Genomic DNA, 8,785 nt, shown 5'->3' on the forward strand with positions numbered 1-8,785 from the left:
TGGGCTGATGGTCGGTTACAGAATGACTCGGGCCCAATAGAGCTGAGCTTTTCAGGGGTGTCATGGGAGTCGCCCCTAATATGGATGAATACTGGATTAAGGCCACAGAGCAGATTTTGGACGATCTGGATTGTACTCCTGAGCAGAAATTAAAGGGTGCAGTTTCGCTACTACGTGATGAGGCTTACCAATGGTGGCTGATTATTAAGAAGGGCACTTAGCCCGATCATTTGACCTGGGAATTCATTAAGACTGCTTTCCAGGGAAAATATGTGGGGGCGAGCTACGCGGATGTTTGTAGGAGGGAGTTCCTAAATCTTATTCAGGGAGATCGATCTGTGGCTGAGTATGAGGCTGAATTCCTACGATTGAGCCGCTAAACGCGAGGTATGGTAGAGGCTAAGTATAAGCGATGTATCCGCTTTGAGGATATCCTCAAGGATAATTTGAGAGTCCTGATAGCTCCGCAGAGGGAGTGTGATTTTTCTTCACTGGTTGAAAAGGCGAAGATTGCCGAGGAGGTTAAGCGTACTGAGCACCAAAACCGTGACAGAGAGAGAGGTAAGAACAAGAGTGTTTCGGAGCCCTCGAGTACTATACAGAGGCCTAAGAAAAAGGCCAGATCTGATGGGCCGATTCGAGCTGGGCCCCCTGTTACTGCTGCTGGACTGTAGCCATGTGCCGATTGTGGTAGACGTCATCAGGGCGAATGTTGGAGGAGGACTGAAGCATACCTGAGGTTTAGATCATGGATCACCATATTAGGGAGTGTCTGTTGAGGGCTGATTAGATGCAAGCTCAGGGTACTGGTATTGTACAGCCACAGAAGGTAGCACAGTAGCCATGGAGAGGTCGTGGACAGGCTAGGAGTGGTAACGATATGGGCCATGGACAAAGAGCACCGGGCTGAGGTGCTGGACAGACTGAGGTGAGGCAGCCTGCTCTTGTTTATGCTGCATGTCGTCAATAGGAAACAGATACTCCGGACATTATTGTTGGTATGTGACAAACAGTAATTTATACATATTTTTACCCTATGCTTAACGCATTTTTTGGATGATTTTTCCTTAGAATTAGTGAATTTGATGCTCCTAATGTTTTAATTTCATATTTTATACTTAGGAGAGCATAGGAGGGTGAAAGGAACGAGAAACAGGCCAAAGTACGAAATCAAAACAGCCTAGACTCCCTCACATGGGCATCCCACACGGCCGTGTCAATCTGGTAGAATCAAAGCATTACTCACACGGGTAGAAACACACGCCTGTGCCATTCTAACAGGCTCGAACACGGCCTCAAGTAATCGCACACAGGCATGTCCCTGCCGAGCCCAAGTTGAGTCTAATTCAGAAAAGGCTAATTTTGAAGGCTCTTAGGCATTCCAAAGCCTATAAAAACACCCTAGAGGAGGAAGAAAGGGGACACACAGAATAGGGAGTAAGGAATTACTCCAAGGAAGCCGATTAATTCATCTAAAAAGCCGGATTCATCATCAAGACTAAAGATATCTCATCAATTCTCCTTCAGGAGTTTTGGGTTTTCTTTATGTTTTGTATTCTTTATTATCCTGAGATGTTTTCTTATTTAGCTATGAACTAAATTCCCTAAATACCTAAGGGGAATGAAACCTAAGATGAATCTTGTTATTATTTTCTGAATTGTATGATAAATATTTAACTTGTTCTTAATTATGTGTTCTTAATTCTTGTTTTGATATCCCAGGATACTGATTCTAGATAAGCTCTTATTCAGAGGAGGAATAGACCCTGTCTAAGAGTAAATTTGTCATAATTAAGCGGAGTTGATTGTCTGCCTAGATATAGCGTGACAAGATTTTACCGGATTAGGGTGAAACCTAATAAGGGGAATCCATAGATCGAGTTAAAGCAACCCTAGGGTGTTAATTAGAGAAAGGTCCCAATTATTCAATCTAGGGATTAGACATTATTAGTCTTGAATAGGGATAATAACATAACTTAGGGATCTCTACGGAACAAGTTAAATGAATAAATCGTCTGATTCGGAGCCACAATAACAAGTACAGCTAGGTGGATTTTTCCTTAGGTATTGCCTTAATTCAATTGATTTTCCCAAAAGCAATTCCCCAATTCTATTCTCTGTGAGTTCTTAGTTTAGATAATTAGTTTGTTAAAACAAAACCCCATTATTCTTAGTCTAGATAATAAAAAAACAGTCATTACTAGTACTTTTAGTTCCTTTGGGTTCGACAATCCGGTCTTGCTAAAACTATACTACTGTTCGATAGGTACACTTGCCTACATCACGATAATAGTTAGTTTCAAGAACAATTAATTATAAATATTTAAAACCTGTCACAAAATTAAGCGATCAAGTTTTTGGCGCCGTTGCCGGGGAACTAAAATATTAGGAACATTCAATTTTTATTACTTTAGCCATTTATTTTTCTTGCAATCTAATTTTATTTTTAATTTTATTCTAATTTACTAATTTTCTTTTTCTTTCTTCTGGCAGATTTTTATAGTTTATGACTAGAAGAAACCCGTCAGGGCCACTACTTTTTGACGAAAAAATCAATCTCACAGTTCGCAGAAACCAAAGAGAAATAAGGCGAAGCTTAAGATACACAGAGAACGAGCAAGAGGACGATACTTAACCCCCAATTGAAGAGATGGCTGAAAACCAAGGCAATCAACTATCTCCTGCAATTGCGGCTAATCAAAATCCTGCTCCACGCACTATGTATGACTATGTTAAACCTTCTTTAACAGGAACTGAATCAAGCATAGTTAGACCTGCTGTAGCTGCAAATACTTTTAAACTGAAACCTAACACAATTCAAATGATACAACAATTTGTTCAGTTTGATGGTTTGCAGGATAAAGATCCCAACGCTCACTTAGCAAACTTTTTGGAACTATGCGATACATTTAAAATCAATGGCGTTTCTGATGATGCCATACGTCTTCGGTTGTTTTCCTTTTCATTGAGGAACAAGGCTAAATATTGGTTGAACTATTTACCATGAGGGTCAATTACTACTTAGGAACAAATGACCGAAAAATTTTTACTAAAATATTTTTCGCCGGCTAAAATGGTTAAATTACGTAATGGTATCTCTTCTTTTGTGCAAATGGATTTAGAAACACTCTACGATGCATGGGAGAGATACAAGGACCTTTTGAGAAGGTGCCCTCACCATGGGTTACCGCTTTGGCTTTAGGTTCAAACATTCTATAATGGCCTGAATCCTTCGACTCAGTAAATGGTTGACGCAGCTATTGGTGGAACCATCAACAGTAAAACACCTGAAGATGCTTATGAGTTCATAGAGGAGATGTCACTGAATAACTATCAGTGGCAAGTCATGAGGACAAAGCCAACAAAAACAACCGGTGTTTATAATGTCAATTTAGTCACTATGCTCTCTAATCAGGTAGAACTCTAGAATAAAAAAATTTGATGGTTTTCTTAGTTCTTCACATGTTCACTCAGTAATGCAGTGCGAAGCAAGTGGAGGTGGAACAAGTCATTCGGAATACCAACCTTATGGCCACAACATGGATAACGAGCAATTAAATTACTTGGGTAATAACCCTCGACCTCAAAACAATCCATATAGTAACACTTATAATGCAGGTTGGAAGAACTACCCCAATTTCTTATGGGGAGGCCAATGAAATCAGCGACCACCTCCGGGCTACCAACAACCACCTTATCAATAGGAAAAGAAGCCGAACCTTGAAGAGATGCTCACAAAGTTTATCTCGGTGTCAGAAACCCACTTTCAGAACACTGAAACAGCACTTAAAAATCAACAAGCGTCAATCCAAGGGCTCGAAACTCAGATAGGCCAGCTTTCTAAACTAATCTCTGAATGACCACAAGGTAGCTTGCCAAGTAATACTGAACCTAACCCAAGGGAAAAGCTCAACGCGATATAATGCTCAAAATGAAGAAGGATTTGTTGAACTCGAGCCAGAACCGAGGCAAGAAACGGTGGTAAGCAAAGGTAAATGTGAGGTAGATTATAATAAAAACAAACCAGTGACTGTCGAATATAAATCTCATGTGCCATACCCCAATGCGACAAGGAAAGACCGCTCAGATGAATAATTTGGTAAATTCCTTAAACTCTTAAAAAAATTACATATTAACTTACCGTTTATTGAAGCTCTATCGCAGATGCCAAACGCAATGAAATTTTTAAAGGAGCTTTTAGCAAATAAGCGGAAGTTGGACGAGGCGTCGCATGTGGAGCTGAACGTAGTTTACTCGGCTATTCTCCAAAATAAACTACCCAACAAACTAAAAGATCTAGGGAGTTTTATGATTCCTTGCTTAATTGGTAGTTTAGATGTTAATAATGCATTAGCTGATCTAGGGGCTAGTATTAACGTCATGCCTTACAAAATGTTTAAGCAACTAGGTCTCAAGAAGCCCAAATAGACTAGGATGAGCATTCAATTAGCAGATAAAACTATAAGATTCCGTAGGGGTGTTATTGAAGATATGCTAGTTAAAATTGATAAATTTATATTTCCCGTTGACTTCATTGTTCTAGACATAGAAGAGGATAGCAACACTCCCTTAATTCTCGGAAGACCCTTTTTAACAGCTGCTAAAATGATCATTGATGTTGGCACAGGTGAACTCACACTCCGGGTGGGGGACGAAACAATCACCTTTCAAGCTCGCAATTCTGGCAACACATCGAAAATTGAACGTGATCGTTTAACCCATTCTACTAAAACTAACAATATCGTACAACCTACTTTGCAGGAAATGAGTCTGAAGGAAGCACATGAGTCATTCTCAAGCAATAATAGAGGACTTACTCACGAAGAATGAAGACTGCAAATAGAGGAGCTAGATGAATGGCGAACACATAAACTAAGAAAACACGATAACCCAAAACTGCGCCAAAACGAGCTCTATACCTTTCCGAATCAACTTAAGGTTGGCGATAAAGTCTTATTAGATGCCGCAGATCCTCACATTGTCACTGCCAGACCGGATGAAGAAATCCCTTTTACGGTACTTAGTATTTTTCCATTCGGTACGGTAGAGGTGAGTCATCCCAGATTCAGCACTTTTAAAGTAAACAACACCCGTTTAAAACCCTATTTTGATGAGATTAATAGCAGGAATGAGGAGTATAAACTCCTCGAACCACCATGACCATTCAATGGAGAGGTAAGTCGAGCTTAGACTATAAATAAATGCTTATCGGGAGGCAACCTGAGCATTAACAATATTAATTTCTTTAAATTTTAGTATTTAACACCTAACTTACTAATAGAAATCTTGAATATAGGTTTTTCCACAAAGACAAGGCTAAGCACACGGGCGTGCTTAGGGCCGTATGAAAACAAGGTAAAAAATTTCCCCAACATGGGCTACGATAAAATGCCACGACTGTGCGACATGGCCGTGGTCGAACCTGCCAAAATAGCACGGGCATGCGACATGCCTATGTCTAGTATCCGTGGTCGAACCTATTAAATTAACACGGTGTGGACCTTGCATACACGGGTGTGGGAGAAGTGAACGAAGCTAGACACGGTTGTTTGACACGGCCGTGTGCACCCACACGCCCAAGGAACACGGGTGTGTACTAAATGTCAGACGTGCCCAAATTCAAAAATTCGTGAATCACACGGGTTGAAATTAGGGAACACGGGCATGTTACCTGGCCGTGTGCTCCAAAATCTATAAAAACCCTGCACTATTCATTGTCTTCCCCACCAAAAAACCTTAACCCTAGCAGCTGCAAGTCCAGACGACCTCTCTTCACACCCGTGCACCGCATCCAACTCCATTTTTGCCGCTCATTCACCTTTTTCTAGAGTTTGTTTACTTTTTTCCCTTTAATTGCACTCATTTTTCATGTTAGTTATCATAGAACTATGCATATTTCATGATTATTTTCATCTTTCTATCACTCACACTTTATTTGATTAGTTAGAAGTGAATATTCATAATTAGAACAATAGACATACTCATCCCTTTAGTGTTAACATTTTTCATCCATCACACATTTTGTATTCCATGAAATTTTTTTGCCATTTTTACACCACACAATTGATTGTTTGATTAACTTGTTAGTCTTAGTAGTTGCTGAAATTATGATTGTTATTTTTCTTCATTTTACTTTGATCATTCCTCAAGATGAATTAATAGTTTTGATTGCATGTACCATGTCATTTTCATGAGGAAAGAAGACCGTCGTACTTGCTTCAAAAAAGAGGAAGGGAGCCTCCTCTTCTGCAGGTCCAACCGCGAAAATTCATCAACCTCTCTGACAGTTCCCCTGTGGGCCCCAAGAAGAGCTTTTCCAAATACTTCGGGCTCGACCTTTAATTGCGGGCCGCTACATCGACTGGGCTACCGTAGAACAAGTTCAGTTGGCTGATGCAATTCAGGCCCTCCTAACCACCGACCCTTGGGAGCTGTTCTTTGGGATCATCGAGCCAACATACCTCGAGCTCACGATAGAACTATGCTCAACGTTCCATCTTCAGACCGTAATGATGAACTACGATGATCCCGGCATGGTCCAATTTTGCCTAGGTGGATTAATCCGCCAGCTAGGCATCCCAGAGTTCAGTGCTGCACTGGGCTTATATGTGAAGGACTTCAAGGAAGAGAATAAACTACATACTCTCACTCGCCACATACACTTCTCCCCCTCGAAGTGCTGGCACACTTTGGCCCCTGGCGCGGCCTCCTACAATCTTAGCAGCTCCAAGGCATCAGTTCCCCCACCTTCCCTGAGGTGCCTACACGCCATTTTGGCTCACACAATTACAGGAAGGCAAGAGAGCACTGGCGTCATCAACACTCACGATGCCTACTTTTTATGTGTATGTCGCACGGGCACGTCATCGACCTTGCCTATTTCACCGCCCTTGCGATTTAGCACTAGACGGAGTGGCATAGAAATGGGGTCATCTCTATTGGCCCCTATTTGATGCGATTGGCTCGACACTTTGGGCTCTTCGACATCGCGGCTCAAGAATCATGCTTGACCCTCATTGGCCAGATGTCTCCACAAGGCATCTCGAGCATGCTTAGCATGAGGATAATCGAGAGGCGCCGAGGAACCTACCATCCTCAATATCGTCTTGCCCAATCTACCGAGGAGGAGGCCTACGAGGACATTTCTGATATGTCCTTTAGCAGCACGAGGACCCACCGACTCAGCCGCCACCACCCTCTCGTTCAATTCATGCGGAGGCTTCATACGCTGACATCTCTGAGCGCCTCACTCGATTCGAGCAACAGTGTTTTCAATGATTTGACAACATTGATGCTACTCTACAGCAGATTTGTCAGCACCTCCACATCTCATTGCCAGTCCCACCTCGCGAATCATCCAGCGATGAAGATGTTTAAAAACATTTATTTATTATTTTTGTTTTTAATTATTACAAAAACTACTTTTTATTTTTATTAGATTTTAGAATTTTATTTTTAATTATCAATTTCGATTATTTTTTTATGACTAATTATTCTTCCTAATATCCCTTAAAGAGCTCCTGGTCTTATCACAATTAAATAGAGCTCTTAAGCTCATCATCGCATAGGAACTAAAAAACTCCACCAGGAAAGGTTCTCCACGACTGCCATGTCCTGATCGACCACGACCATAGTTACCACTAGATATAATATTCTTTTTGCGTAGGACTTATGGACTAATGAACCTCTACCACCGCCGGAGTATCCTCCTCCACTCTCGCACCGATTACTCTCTAAAACTCTAGTTCGAGGAATTCATCATACAGGAAGTTTCACTTCTCTCTCTATCTTATTTTTATATTCTAAATGTCTATCTTTATACATTGAGGGCAATGTACATCTTAAGTGTGGGGGCATTCATTTCATTATCAGAAAAATCCCTGAATGATTACCTTGTTCTCTTGAAAAGCTCTCATATCATATTTAGGATAAATTTTAATTGATTTATGATTTTTATTGATATATCTTGAATTAAAACATAGGGATTTATGCATTGATTGTTTAAACTTTAAGACATTAGAGAATCAAGCATGATAAGTTGATTTTTAAGAATTTAAAATTATAGGTTGTTTCCCTAAGTCTAGGTAATTACCTTGAATTGGTATTCACGAGTCTAAAAATAAAAAAGCCATAATTTTTGTGAGATTTTTTAGCCTTTTGAGCATCTATTAATTCTTTCATGCTCACTTTTATTATTGCTTTGAGTGCGTCAATATCGAATTGTTATTCTAGAACTTGCTTGAGTATACATGTCAAGACCATACCATTTGATTTGATATGTCAAAATGATTAAGGCACCTAGGATTAACCCACTCATTCCATGAAAAGCCTACCTCCACGATTAACCCTTAGTAAACCCCTTTGAGCCTAACAAGCCATTCCTTGTATTAACCTCAATATTAACCCTTAACCCATTATTGTTGAAATCCCCTAAATTAATTTGATCCCTATTTTTGTCGAGATTTAAGTTGAGTAAATTGCTTAGCTATGTCTCACTTAGCTATGATATTTAACTTGTTCTTAAAAAAAAAACTATGTATACATATCAGTAATTTCATATTCTGAGAAGAAGCTCTGTTGTACGCAAGTAATGATTAACTCTTTTTCTAGTTAGGCAATTTTTCAATTCAATCTCGATTCTAAACCTTTCTTTTAGCCTGTGACCACACCCCCTAACCAAGCCTCACTACAAACCTCTAAATACCTTTTGATTGATGTATCATTTTAAATTATAGTGGTGGGATTTCATTTTCATGCAAGCCTTTGGTAATGACTTTTCATTATT

General features: G+C 40.0%; 1 non-coding gene across 1 annotated transcript; it reads right to left on the bottom strand.

Annotated features, from left to right (window-relative positions):
- Positions 1-3,079: 3,079 nt before the first annotated feature.
- On the bottom strand, positions 3,080-3,186 carry LOC128292460 (small nucleolar RNA R71). The gene has a single exon (XR_008282445.1). It is a non-coding gene; the product is annotated as a small nucleolar RNA R71 (small nucleolar RNA).
- Between the last annotated feature and the right edge of the window lie 5,599 nt (positions 3,187-8,785).

The sequence above is a fragment of the Gossypium arboreum genome, chromosome 4 (genome assembly GCF_025698485.1).
Source record: "Gossypium arboreum isolate Shixiya-1 chromosome 4, ASM2569848v2, whole genome shotgun sequence".
NCBI lineage: Eukaryota > Viridiplantae > Streptophyta > Magnoliopsida > Malvales > Malvaceae > Gossypium > Gossypium arboreum.